The sequence below is a fragment of the Alligator mississippiensis genome, chromosome 3, assembly GCF_030867095.1.
Source record: "Alligator mississippiensis isolate rAllMis1 chromosome 3, rAllMis1, whole genome shotgun sequence".
In the NCBI taxonomy this organism is placed as follows: Eukaryota; Metazoa; Chordata; order Crocodylia; family Alligatoridae; genus Alligator; species Alligator mississippiensis.
In genome coordinates this window covers 64,332,628-64,348,283 of record NC_081826.1, presented here as the reverse complement: position 1 = coordinate 64,348,283, position 15,656 = coordinate 64,332,628, and positions in this window count along the sequence as shown.

Here is a 15,656-nt window from a genome sequence, read left to right as displayed (position 1 = left end):
TGCCCTCCAGTACTTAATGCCCTTGCCCTATCCTCAGGATCACATTATTGCATGTGTCACCCTCTGCATCTAAGGTTCTAACCTCCATGAGTCTTGCATGGGCGCGTTGACACGAGATGCTATGTCACTGTAGCAACGAGCTACAACAACACAGATCATCATTATGGTGACATAGCATCAGTAGGCACCATGACACCAATGCTACTGCACAGTGACTCATTGATACTGTGCAGAAGGGTTGGAAATGACCTGTGTGCGGCCAGGACTGCACAGTACCAACTGTGCAGTCAGGGGCACATGTAGATGCACCCCTTCAGTATGTTATAGAAAATCTTGATTTGTCCATGCTGCCTCCTTTCTCTTCTCCTCTATCATGTCTTCAAATTCCCAGTTAAATGCCACCATCATCTCCAGCTGCATCTCTAATCTTCAGATCTCTTCCATAAGTTTCACCAGGCAATATTGATATAGCTTCTGCCAGGTACCCTTTTAAATATACATCCTGTAGCTTCTGCATCCTGTCATCTTTGCTGACTGGGTTGTGTATTCTTCACTGCTGCTTCAGTTGCCATTCTTGTCTTTTTATTCTTATGCCTACCATTAAAGAAAGAGAGAGAGAAGGAGAAAGAGAGAAACACCCCATGCATAATACTCTGTATATAAAAGGATTTTCTTTGAGTATCAGGCATAAACATCCCAAAAAAGGGAATTCTGAACCAGATGCTGATCTGTGGTAAATCAGTGAACCTACAATGAATTCTGAATTATGCCAGTTGATTTTCTGCCCTCTCAAGTTAGAATGTTAAAGGTAGCATCCTCAGACCCAGTTATCTCAAGATGAACATGCCTTAACTTAGCGTTTGTATCTCAAAAACCTGCAAACCTGAATCCAGCTTTCCTAAATGGACCTCACCTTTATCATGGGCAGAACCAAAAAATGACCTCAGATCTAAGAAACTTTGCACTGGTCAATATCCAGATCAGGATGCTGGGCGGAACAGTTCAACTTAGGTCCATTTTTAAAGAAGGCACAGCACTGTAACCTAATCCTGGGCATGGCAACTTATCACCCTTTTAGTAAGCTCCAAGATGAGACTGCCTGTAAATATGCATTTGCATGCTACATAGCACAACAGGACCTTGATCTTGGTTGGGCCATCTAGGTGTTAGTATAATAACAGCAATAATAATAGCTCACATTAACCTCATCACAGTCTTGTAACAATGGGAATAACTTTTCTAATGAGCTATCAAATGGTAAGGAATGCATAAACAGATTACAGGAGGTTGGAACTAGTAAAGGCTTGAGCTTTTCCTGAGAGGTGCTGCACAACTTTTAATGCCCATTGTATCTACACACATCCTTTGACTCTGCTGCTAAGAGAGACCCTGGACATTGTTCAGAACTTGCCCATGAAAAAACAAGTAAAAAAATAAGAAATAATAACATAATGCAGGAAGTGTTGCTTATGCATTAGTAGTGCATGTTAGCACAGGCAGTCATGAACTGAAACACTTGATAAAAACAGAAAGAAATGCATTTTGTAGATAGTCACAAGAGAAGCCACTTGGATGCTTTTAAAGAATGACAGCATGGGTTTTCACTGACGGTGACAAGAGGCTCACAAAAACAGGAGCCAAGTTTGATCGAATGATGCTAAACGTAAAATGTACTCTTTCAAATGGGACCCTCCAGATCAATCTGGGGTGTTTTTTTATCATCATATCCACATTAGGATATGATGTTAAGTCGTCATGTATTTTAAAAGGCAACAAATATATTACAACAAATCAGAGAGCTAAAGAAGAAAGAGTTTTAGTATGAATGATGTGCCAAGGTCAATGGGTGTGATCTCAGCTGGGCATAAATCCATGCAGTTTCAGTGGGTCTGCAGAAGTTTCCATTAGCTGAAGACCAGACTTAGTATATGTTTATGCTTGATTTCTGTTAACTTAGATACTGGAACTAGTTTGCCCCCTTAAAGAATGAGATCAGCAAGAACAGTGTCATTTGGCAAGCTCTCCTTTTCAAATGATCACTTGCTTTGAGTGGGATTTATATTTTCTCAAATACTTGCTTCTGGTCAAATATAATCACATTTAGTCCTTATCTTCCACTAATGTGCAGTTTTAATTATGAGTTATTGATCTTGCAGACACTTAAACATGTAAAAGACTTTGGCAGTCAGATGCTGTGATAATTGAAATGGGGAGGTAGAGTGGGGGGAAGAATCATGAAATACCTAAGATAAATTATACATCATTTTCTTCAGTCTTTCAAATACAGAATTGGCTTCCTAAGTAGAAATAGAATTATCCAAAGATTCATCAATTTCTGAGTGAAACAACGGGGTCTCAACAGCTAATCCTTATGAATACTAATCCATGGGAAATCTTGGTTATTATTTAAAATTTTCAACTATAGAAACAAGATGGCTATGAGGTAAGTTTTGCTTATGATTTTCCAGTGAGTGATTTGTTTTAATATTAGCATAGGAAGAGCTTTAGCATTTTACTAATTCTTCTCATTTCAGAGTCAGGCATGATTTTTTTTCAGAGTTCTGATTCACAGAACAGTGCTATTCAGAAATGAAAATCCCAAGTAAGTTATTCTATACACTTTCTAGCTAGACTCAGTTTGTAGTCACTACATACAGGTAACATGAATTTGAAGATCTATGGACCAAATATATCCTGGGCGTAACTTTACAGAAGCCATTGTTATTATACGAAGGATGGAACTGATCACATATATTTTGGAAGAATTCAGCTATTCTAGAATATGTGCTTGAAGACTAATCAGCCTTTTCCTTATTAAACCTACTGTTGCAGTATAATGTATTCAATACTAATTTAGGTACAGAATTTGGCTGTAAGACTAGTTGTCTGGTATTATTGTTCTCAGCAAACTTCCCTGTGCCATCCCATTTTGCAATATGACATAACATATATTTCATTGTTATTCTAGGTCCATCACTCCCACATCTGAGTGATAAAAGAGACAATGCTAAGGTATTACATCCAGTAAGATATACAACCTTCAGATGAGCTATATGCATCTCTCCAGTTCTGTTGGCTCTGCATTAATACAATGATGTATGAGTAAACTAACTTTTCCAATGACATTGTTGTGCACAATTCTAATAATTAGTGGATTTTACGGTAGGCTAGAGAAAAAATATTTTATTATGTAAAGTGGGTGGTAAGTCATTGGAAGGAGGTAGAGATTTTGTCTGTTCTCTGCAGTTTGACTTATATGGGAGAGTTTTCCAAAGTCATCTTACAGCACTTTGATTAAAAGCACCATTTTCATGACAGAGACTTAGAAATAACTAAATAAGGAGGTCAGGGTTTTAGCCCATTGTCTTGTCTTCTGAGACCAAATACCTCGGACATGCACTTCATCTTGCTTAGCTTTAATTCATTTCAAAGTAAATGTAAGATTATTTCATTTCAGAAGGGCTTTACCTCATCCAGTTCAAATATAATAATCATTATCATAGTATCAAAGTTGCTATTATTCTTTTAAAAACATACCTGACAACACTCCTGTGAAGTCATGAAGGAGGATCCCCCTTTTTTCCCCAATGGCAAGCCAGAGCACTAGAAGATAATACAATTTGCCCAGGATCACACAGAAGAGGGAGACTCAGAAACAGGACTACCATCTCCCAAATGCATACCCAGTGTCTCAACAAAGGACTATCCTTCTTTCCCAGCTGTTGTTTGTATTAGTGGTTTTGAATGTGCCCAGAGTTGTACAAGTTGAATTGAGGCACCATTGAAAAATCAGCTTCAAAATGCTCTTGGTCACTGAATGGCTGGAATAAAACATGGGCAGGATAAATACTTGCTGTAGTTCATAAATGACTAGACTTGAAGGGACCATTATGATCTTTGAGGCTGACCTGGTGCAAACCCTGGTCAGAGAGCCTCACCAGGAATATCTATATCAACCTCATAATTTCTATTTGAGCACCTGTTCTATGCATGAAGCCACTGGAAACTAGAGTAATTGGAGCACAAGAAATGTATTTGTACATTTTTTTAATATAAATGGGAATTGTGTGTATACTTCTCTAGGCACCATAATAAAAAGCCTAGGGGGCTTGCAGGATATACCTAATTCTGACTGGTGAAAGGAAGATGTAAAATTAGGTTGGAAAAAGACTTAGCCCTAAAAATGGATATGTCTTTACTCTCCTGACAGCCCCTACCTGGGGAAAACAACAGTTGACCTTTATATTTACCTCACAAGGCATGTCACTTGCTATTCCTGTGTTAAGATAATGGATGGGGAAACTTGGAAGGTACATTTGGATCTTTCACAGACATTAATGGTAATTCTGCAGGAACTAATCATCTTACATTTATTGATAACAGTGAAGGAATCCATCAAATCAGCATCTTGTGAAAGCATTCGAGTCATTTGTATTCTTGGTTTTCTTTGTGTCCGGACATATTTTACAACAAGGCAAATGTTGTTGCATGCTCACTAGCTCAGGGCCCAATCTATCAGTCTGTATTTGGGCAATGCTCCCGTTGCAGGCAGAGCAAGGGCTAGGGGCTGGATTTTAATCTCCATTTATGCGAAGCATAAATCTGCAACAAACATGCTGAAATCAATGGAGCTTTTCTAGTGTATGCTGATGCAACAGGATCAAAGCCCAACTGGCTATAAGGACAGCAAGATGCAGGCCAATGCAACTAAGATGATAAAGTGTTGAACAGCTATAAAAGGGACAGAGCACTCTCACTTCTGCCGTAGAGAAGGCCTCCCCATCAAAAATGATGTTCTCAGTCTCTGGGAGGTAAGAAAGCAGGTGAACTTTGCACTGTTGTTGAGAAACTAAACATTACCCCCAGATCAATGTTTTAACATGAAAAGGCTTTAGCTGCAAAAGAGGCAGGCAGCATTATTTCAGAGCACATGCAGCAATTCAGGGGGAGGACATTGGAGTAATGTGGGAGAGGATGGGTCAAAAATGAAAAGCTTAGAAGGAAAACTTGTAATTATCAAATCTTATCCCACACAGATTTAGGACTGTGAGTGAGAAGAAAATCCTATTATAATCCCTCCCCACTTCCCTTTGCCTGAGGGAATGTGTAAGAGGGGAGCCCAGAGTTCTCACAGTGCAAAAGAAAAAAAATGCTAATTCATTATTTTTAGCAGGATTGTTCATTAGAGAAGAGAAACTACTAAACACTGTAAAGCAACATAAATTAGGTGTTTTCTACCACTTAAGACATCTGGGCCAGTTTGTGCCATAAATTCCATCTGTGACTTCAAATGGGGAAGAATTTATCCCAACATATTTTGGCCACAGATTACACTATTTCAAAGCTGGGTGATTTAACAGAGCTGTTAAATGGGGGGTTGGGACACTTGGGTGTTGTCTATACCAGTGTTTCTCAACCCATGGGTCATGACACAAATGGGTCACAAGAATATATGAAAGGGTGGAGAACAAACTTTAGAAATGGATCAACAAACTGAAAAAAATGGATTCTCCTTTAAAGGAGAAATACATGGGAAAGTGAGGCTTTTCCCTTGCAGGCTGGCAGAGTTCCTGCTTGTCGCCCCCCCCCCCCCCCCCGCCCCTCCCATGTCCCACAAACCCACCCTCTCCCCCACACATTGGGAGGCTGGGGGTCAGAAGTGAGGGGCACTGGGTCAGGGCCGACCCATTGATGTTTTTCAAATGGGTCCTGGTACAAAAAAGGTTGAGAACAACTGATCTATATCACCTTCCACAGCACTTCTGAGAGCACTGGCTAGGGGCACACCCTCACCCACATGCTCCATCTGCCAATCCCAGAAATGAATTAGTGACGCTGCCATAAGATGTTCTCCCTTTCCTCCTCCCACCCATCTCCTCCCCCTGCAATGCTATCAAGTATACCACAGATGAAGACCTTGAAAGAAGAGACAGAGATGGTGCCCTCAGGGCAGCTTCGCTTCATCATTTCTGATTTGGTGCACGTAGAATAGGACCAGGTGGGTAGGACATGATCCACAGCTGGGTGTTCAGAAACGACACAGAAGCAGTCTAGACAAACCCAAAAGGATCCCAAATTTTGCAGGATTTGGGTGCCTGCCTCAGGTCCCACACACATATTTGTAGCTTGAGCTTCCTATCAGATTTCAAAATAAATCCTAAAGAGACCTATGTCTTTAAGGTCCAATGCCTTCCCCCACCCCAACAAGCTTCACGGTATGTCCCAGTCTCCCCTGCTCTGGGATTTAGGTTTAGGATTGGGATAGCCTCAAAATCACTTCCTAATGCATCACGCTGGATTTCTGCCATCAGAAACTTTTGATTATCTTGGACAATCCCACACCAAACCCAAGTAATACGAAACCACAAATATAAATAGTAGGAAAACATCTGCGCCTCGGTCAGATTAATGTACAGATCTTCTCAAAATAGATGTGAAGACCCATTACTTATGCTTCCTTCCGCCCCCAGTTTTCTTTAAATAATATACTACCTCCCTAGTGCTTCTCTTCTTGGCCCTGTCAGGGACCACATATTATTACATATGTTTACACCACCAAGCATCCTAATTGGGCTCTCTTTGTTAATAGTGATAATAACTGTAAAACAGTTGTATTGCAAACATGTGGGGGTTGGAGGGATGCTAGTGAGCTGATAAAAGGCCTGTCCAGGAGAAACTACAGTAATGCCCATTAAGTTTCTGAACATGCCTCTCATAGTTGTGACTTTTCCAGAAGCTGTCGGAAGGTGTGTGAACTATATTACATTTATGCACATGCAAGTTTGGAAGGGACCTTGAGGATCAGCAGAGGACTGGACATATCACAAGCATAACATCATATAATCCCCTTTATAAACAGATCAAATTCTATTTTAAAACTACTCAGATTCATATAAATACACTTCAGATAAAATCCGGACTCTTCTGAAACCAATGGCAAAACTCCCACTGATTTTAGTGGGCTGAGGTCTCACCCATGATACAAACATGGAAAATAACTAATATAGAGTATACAGAAAGAAGAAGAGAAGCTGGGAAGTAAAGACGTGGACAGTGACCAGAACACCAGTGTTGCCAATCCTTGTGAGCTTATCAAGAGCCTTGTGACATTTGGTATTTTTCTTAAAACCCCCAACTCACTGTACCTTGTGGTTATGTGAGAAGCTCAGCTCTCATTTAAAGAAACTGTAACTTCTTAGCCCTCATGGTTACCAAGGAAAGCTTGAAAACATGTCCCAAGTACATCCTGAAGACTCAAAAATAAAACCAAACCAGATGTATTGTCTTTTAACTATCCCATGATTTTGAAGCCAATCTCATGATTTTCAGGGGCCTGACACATGAATTTTGAACTTATGAGATCTCAGAACTGTCCTCTCACTTCTTTTAAGTGACAAAATATAGGATGAAATACAAACAGGCTATCTTCCTTGAATGGCTAGGCAATACACTATATATAGCATCTCCTCTGTCCTACTTAAGTTATGACTAATGCCGCCTGCATATTTAAAGGAGCAAACATCTCTTATGCACCATTTGTTGTTCATTAAGGAAGGGAAGGATCAAAGTCTGTTCTGTTTAGGATGCACTTATCAACAGGTGCATGTTCCTTAAAATGGAGTTTCATGAGGCTAATCACAAAGACCAATGAACATACAACAAAGCATATATGGGAAAAGATTAGTTTTATAAGGATAGTACTCATGCCAAAGGAAAGCTCTTTAGGGCAGGGACTTTATGTAGTTCTATGCTTGACCAGTATCTAGTACAACTGAATCCTGGTCCATGGCCAGAAATGAAAATGAAATATGATAATAACATAACTAACATTGACCTGGGGAGCAAAGGAGTGGTTGATGATTTCTTTTCTTTAGTGTTTCTGCCATAGAGGATTGACAGGCATTTGTTTAAGTGAGCTGCCAAAGTAAGTCACAGATGTCATTAAAAATATTTCCTTTTTTATGAAAATAAAAGAAAAAACCACAAAATTAAGGTCCTCTCTTAAGAATTCTCAAGACTTTCTGCAGGACTCTATTTCTAATTATACCCTGGAGCATCTTTGAGTATGGATATCAGATATAATATGAAGAACAAACTCCCAGCTTCCACTCACAGTATCAGGCCTTTCACACCCAAAAGGGAAAATTTGGTACCTGAGAAAACAGAAAAGGAAAGTTTTGTTTTGTTTAAAAAAATGAAACAAAAAGCCCAGGACAGCCTCATTATGGTGAACCTGCAGGGGTCCAGAATTAAAGTTTAAGAGAGGGATTTCACTAGAGTAAGTCAATTTATTACGTGGCTCCTGCAGTTGGGAGTGTTAAAAGTGAAGGCTTGTTTTCAATGGGGTTTGTTATAAGGAAGCTGCGCTATGAAATATAAGCCTAATAAAATTTGCCATCTTTCAAAGGATTCTGATTTTGAATTTGACTCAAATGGGTATTATTTCTTCAAGGCAGGTGTACTTCTGTACTTACAAAGGTGAGGACTGTCACTTTAAGGTTTTCACATATCTTGTTAAGGAGGGATGAAAAACCACAGGTCAATGCAAAAAAAGTAGTGGTAGGAAGCAGACAGCATTTAGGGCCGCCAAATTGAAGGTGTTAAATGCAAGTGCTATCACCTTTATATTTTGCTCTGAGAAAATGGAGCATAATACTGGCAATTAAGCTCCCTGGGGTTGAATCTCTCCATTACTTCTTCATAAATGTCATGTGGTCAAAGCAAATTTAAAAAGCCATTGGCTCAACCAGCTTGCTCTGACTACCCTCTCAGTGGTTGTTGTCTCCAAGAAATCTGCTTAGCAAACCCTCCACAGTATGTGACTCATTTGTAGGAAGCTAGAAACTTGTTTCCAGTGAAAACACTGGTGGTTACATGAAAGCAATGAGCAAGAAACACTTTCTTCTGTTTGAAACTTGGAAAGGTCTCACCCTCTTGAGAGAGAGGCAGTTAGTTATGTTTGTCTGAAGTCAGGCAGAAGATAGGATAGAGACTAACTGGTTCAGAAAGACTTGAGCATTTACAGGTGACAGCTTACTCTGATAAAGTAGTAATGTTTTATAATGGCTTTTGTGGCCCAAATCTAGTAAAATCATCTACCTTCTCTCTTTAGGAAAGTGGGGCAATTATCCTGGGAAACTTGCTCACACAAGGAAGCTTTCATGAATAAGCAAGCCCTTGTTTCCTCCATTGGACATTTAAACATTTAAGATCTTGGCCTTATTCTCCTTACTTTCTCCCATGCAAAATGACAATAATCCCCTGGAATTCATTTCCTCAGGCTATACATACCAAACAGAATAGATCCCTTTGGCTCTATTAGGAAAAAGAAAATGCAAGACTCTTCTCTTTGATTTGTAAGATTGGGTTTAGCCTAGGTGGCCTAGCCCAGGGGTTGCCTACAAGCCAGGTTTGGCTCAGCAAAAGTCAGTTAGCAAATTGATTGTCCATTATTTTATTTTAGCTAGAGTCATCCATGTTTGCAAAAAAGTGCCCAGAGCTGGTGCTAAGAATTCATATGGCCTGTCCATTGACAATATTGTATCTTCCTCCTCCAGCTGAGACATACAGAGCCCCCTAATTATGCAAGGACTGCACTGCAATTACTACAGGTTGTGATGCTCCTCTATTTAAACAAAGCAATCCAGCTATTTTTACCTAATCCTTGTGTTGTACAGAAGAGTGTAATCTGCTTTTCAGTTATAGACCCCTAGGGATTTGAAAAGTAAATTATTTAAACTTAATGCAGCTGTAACCTTCTTACTGGAGCTCACCTTCTAATGTTATTGAAACAATTTATTCTCTCACTACAAGCAGAACCACTTGCCTCTACCAAATATAATCAAAGCAACTACATCAGACACACACATATTCATGAGTTAATCTTGCTTCATTGTCCTTAAATTGAACACCAGAGCAATAACTGCAAAATATGTCTGAATCACATCAGGCACTGAAGTGACACCCGGCCCTCCGTCACTACCAGATTTTCTGCTGTGAGGCTACTTTATTAAATGTTATCTCAGCTACATTGGTATGTATATACAAGATGCTGCATACCAGTAAATTGAGGTGCTTTTGATCAGACTGTAAGTAAAAGTGCTTTGTCCACTCGTTGTTTCTGATTAGCTGGAGACCTTAGGTGAAGAGGCAGAAACAGGATAAGCATTAGGCAGCTGGTTGTAAGACTCTGAATTTGCTTTGCCTCCAATGTGCTTCAGAAGTCTAGCTACTTAGAGCTGCTCCCAGCTATCTCCATGATGACAAGCTTGCGCTATAAGTGGAATTGCCAAAGTGTGAGAAGTGGAGGTAACTAAATGCTGTGAAAACAAAGGTGGTTATTTGTGGTGATTCTGTGATATGGCCCCATACAAATCTAAATGGATAGAGACCAAAAACTGGGCTTAACAAAGACAGTTAATACATATCAGCTAACAGTATTTGTCACTATATGTCTGCACTACCTTATGCTACTAACTACCTTTCTCTACCTAACAGGTGATCACTAGAGGAGCAGTCTGGAAAGATGGATCACTTATTTTGTTCCCTGATGGATCACCTGATAACTACATTCATTCCCAATAAAGCCTAGAATGTGAATTTTGCATCAGCAGCTGAATTTATTCTATGAAAATAGACAACTAAATACTTTTACTCAACAAGAGGTAGATAATGGGTACAGCACCAAATTAATGGTCATGCAATATTTCTGAGGAGCTCCTGAACAATTAGCTGATATAAAAAATTCATATCAAGTGAATTAGGCAGTTCATGAATAAACTTGCTTTTTGCTCACTGCATGAAATCTTCCGCTTCACTGAGAGAGACAGACAAAATATTAGGGTATTGCTTCACTTAAATATGTGAAACCACTGGGTACAATGGCTACCTTTCATGTAGCCATGTTGGTCTAAGGACATAGGCAGATAAGGTTCTTTGGGTAAATCCAATATCTTTTATTAGACCAACTCAAATAGTTAGAAAAATTCTTCTTTTCAAGATTTCGGGTACAAATACCCTTCTTCAGGCTCAGGAAGTGTCTGCATTTGGTCTGTGCTCTTCCTGGATGTAGTAAAGCAGTGAGAGGCCTGGGCAGTCAGATGTTAGGCAGATTGTAATGCGTCATAAATTCAATGTCTAAATTTAGTCCATGATTTTTTATATCCAATAGATTAATGAAGTGAAGTTCATAGGCTCGTCTGTGAAAGGTGTTCTGTAAGTTCCCTTTGAGGATTAGAAATGAAAGATTGGAGACAGTGATTTTTTTTTATGAGAAATGTGCCCCCCCCTCCCCCCATACACAGGTAATTGGATATTTTTGTCTTTGATAGATTTTTCGTGTGCATTCATTCTGGTGCGCAGTTGTTGTTTGGTTTCTCCAACATATTTTCTATCAAGGCATTTGGTGCATTGAATGAGATGTATAACATTTCTGGAGGTGCAGGTGTAAGATCCAGGAATGGTGATGGTTCTGTTGTGGGATGTAGTAATTGTGGGGGTGGTGGAGATATGTTGGCAGGTTTTACATTTCTTGTCATTGCATGGTTTGGATTCATTTGGTATGTTTTGGGCCGTAGGAAGATTGCTTCTGGTGGTGAGGTTGGCAAGGTTCAGTGCTTGTTTAAAGGCTAGGATGGGTGGTTCTGAGAAGATCTCTTTAGGAATTGGGTCTCCTTCTAGTGTGAGTTGCAATTGTTTGATTATTTTCCATATAGGTTCCAGGGAGGGATGATACGTCATAACCAGTGATGTGCGATTCATGGGGGTTTTCCTTCTGTACTGCAGCAATTCTTCACGTGGTATCCAGGTGGTTCTTCCAAAAGTGCAATTTATCTCTTTGGAGGAGTGTCCTTGTTGATTGAAGGCCTGTTTGAGATTTGTGAAGTGACAATCACGGGTGTTCTCCTCAGTGCAAATGTAGTGGTATCAGAGGGCTTGGCTGTATATTACAGCTTTCTTGGTGTGTTTAGGCTCTATGCAGATATGTATGTTGGTCCATGGGTTTCTTGTATATGGTGGTTTGTATTTTACCATTCTGGATAGCGACCATTGTGTCTAAAAAGTGAGTGTTGGAGTATTCCAGAGATCATCTGATGGAGGGATGATGATTGTTGCATTTCTGATGCAAATCAGAGATTGCAAGTTTTCAGTCCAAATTATGAAGATGTCATCAATATATATTAAGTATAGCAAGGGTTTGATTGTGCAGTCCATGAGGAATTTTCCTTCCAGGTGGCTCATGAAAAAGTTGGCATACTATAGGGCCATTCTGGTGCCCATAGCTGTGCTCATGATCTGGAGGAAGTATTGGTTATTGAAAGTGAAGTTGTTGAGTGTGAGGATGAAATATATGGCTAGGGACAGACATTCAAAAAGCCTGAGCCTGAATTGATTCAATCTTTGCAGGTAAGTCTAACCTGACTAGGCTAAATCAGTTTTGTAACTAGACAGACATCCCAGAAATGCAGGTACCTGCTTGCAGTGCCTCAGGCTAGAAGCCGGGGGGCAATATAACAGCCCTCCCTTCACTTGTACAGGGTTGAGCTGAGAGGGGCATGTCCAGGCCCAGGTAGGACACTGTGATTAGGGAGGGGTCCCTGTGATTAGGTGGGGGTCCCTCGCCTTGATAACAGAGCATTTATCAGCAATGTTATCAGCATTTGACACCCCATCAGAAAACAAAGCCTCGCTCATTACAAGCTCTTCTTAAACAGCTTTTTCCAAAGGAAAATGCATACCAGGACCTTTACTATTCATTCCATCAAGAAACAGCACACACCAACCTTGACCTGACAAAGGTTTTTTTAACTCAAAAGGTTGCCAAGAAAAAAATTTCCAACTATTTAGTTGGTCTAATAAAAGATATGAGATTTACCCAAAGAACATTGTCTCCCTTTTCTAAAGGAAAGAATGCAAGGATATTACCATCTGAGCTGTTGATTACCTCCAAAAAGCCCTAAGCAGACACTGTCCTATGTGCCTTACACAGCATAGCTAGCATACCACATGCTGGCTACAGTCTGTGCTATGGAAGAGGGGAGGAAGGGATCTCTCCTTAAGCAGCGAGGTGGGGAGGTGGGGCAGGGGGGAGAAAAGAGGGCATGGGGAAGCCAGGAGACCCTGCTGTGCCTGCAAATCTGTGCTGGAGCCCCAGCCCAGGAACAGAGGGAAGGGGCCAGCTCTACTGCAGAGCAGAGAGCCCCGCCCAGCCCAAAGAGCATGCCGGCATGCTGGGGCTGTCTGGTAGGGGTGTGAGAAACGAGCCGTATTTGATTCGGATTCAGATTCGGCTCGAATTGGGGACAATGATTTGATTAGTTGATTCAGTTCACTATCCTGATTCAATTCAGTCGAATCCGAATCTGAAGATTTGATGCTGATTCAGAGAATCAGCAATTCAGACATAGACACAGCTCTAAATGTTTTTTCTACATACCTCGAGGTGTGTGGCTCAGGATTATAAAGTGGTTTGACACAAATCAGTTAAGTCTGATACAACATTCAACCAGGTTTATCTCAAACCGGTTTCAGCCATTTTGAAACTGGTTTATGTGCACTGAACATCCATTCTGTTACAGGTTTAAACTAGTTTCTGATCACTTAACTGGTTTATGTGTAATGTCTGTCCCTAGCCTATAAGTTCTGTAATATCTTTGGGTCTGTACTCTGAGTTGTACCTTTCATGTGGGGATAAATTTAAAAAATAAGCTTAGGGAGCTAAAACGGTGCTATCCATCACCCAAAATACAGGCCTCTATCACCATCCAATGCAAAGGCCACATATAGAAGACAAAAAAGAGGCAGAAAAAACTAAAGGAGCTAAGAAAAAAGTCAGAAAAGTCAAGGATATGTTCAGAACAAGCACCAGGAACATAATCCTGACAAAAAAATAACAGACAAAGATTTTGGGGTAAAAGGATGACCCAGAAAAAGGCTGAGAACTGTGAAAAAGACCCAGTTTCTGGTTGAGTCCTACTTTGCTCAGAGAAACTGGACTTTGTTCATTCTTTATAAATAAACAGGATCACATCAAAGAGGCTGGATCACATTTCTAAGGCTGACAAAACACTAGACCTCAAATCATTAGCTGACCACTCTGTAGTAAAATATTTTACCTGAAATAGTCTATTTGGCAGCATACACAGAAGTTAAATAATAAGAGCAATTCAACTCTTTAGCACAATTCTTGTCCGGTGAAGACCAAGATAAGACTACCAGAACATTTTGTATAAGCCACTGAAGAGGCAGAAGTGTGTTTTGATCTCTCATAGCCCATCCCTCCACCATAAAGTATACACACAAAAAAACAAATTGCAAGCTATCTCCTTTCTAAAAGCATGTGCTTCACTGGTATAAGAGCTGATTTCTGTATCTCATCAATTTCCTGCTCTGCCACAGGCTTCCTATGTGACCTTGAGCAAGTCTTTTAAGATGCAAATAATGTTTGTAGGCACCTAAACGGGATGTAGATGGATTTTAGGAGCAAAAATAAACAATCCACATCGACTGTATTCCAGCATCTGCAAAACTGCTTAGGCATGTAGATTTATTATGCCTGTCTATTTTAGCCTAGAAACATCCTTAGACATCTTAGGTGATTTCTGAACATGCTCAGAAGGAATCCAGATTGTCCACTTCCTACCTAAATTCTGTTCCAATCTAGATCAGTGATGGGAAGCATCTAAACTTCACACCATTTCTGAATTCCTTAGGCAGCCATTCCTTAGCCACAGTCACCAACAGTAAGCACAAGGTTCATTACAAAACATAGCCAAAGGAGGTAGGGCACATGCCCACTGTCTGCCTAGTAGCCTAGCTGTTAACGCTGTTATTCAGAAAGTGGCAGATTTGGGTTCTAGGTCCTTCTCAGCTTAATAGACTCAACCTCACATCTCCCATGTCCCATAAAAGTGCCAAAATTACCAGGCTGTAGGCTAAGTGGGACACTCTCCACCACTCCAGTTGAAGCTGCTCCACTGGCCAAGCAAGAATGCAAGACTAACAGCCTGGTGATTAAGGCTGACACACTGCTGTATCTACTGTTCCTTCTGGCTGGCTGTGCGTGCCTCCTGCTGAGTGACCAGGCATGATTTAGATCACCATAGAAAGTTCTCAGGTCTCCCCTTCAGTACACAGGAAATCTAGCTGTGTAACCCTATCACTGTCTAGCTCTTAATTTTTAAGCAATGCAACACCTAAGTGGAGACACCTATGAAAACTCTTTGGATCTGGTCCCTAGGCTCTCTGTGCCTCAGTTCCTCATCTGCCAAATAGGGTTAACAGCACTTCCCTTCACTTTCCCTTATCAAAAAACTAGTGAAGACTCCATGATTCTCACATGTTTTCATTACACAAGCCATATGTGTATCTAGAACAACAAATAAACACAGCCCCACATCCTCCCTATCCTCTCTTACCCACTTCTGTCTTCTTATATTATGAACTCTCCTTTTCTAGTACCACGTGCATTTGGTGTCTCAGTGTTCGCAGATGGATATCACAGCAGAGCGCTTCTAATCACCCATGATTGTTTGCATGTAGTTAATCATTCATATGGGACTCTGTCTCAAATGGTTCAGTCTTCTAATTAATGTTTTGCATCATGATTGTATTTACAGTAATTGGGACTGATATTTGAAGTACAGTAAAAGCTGTCA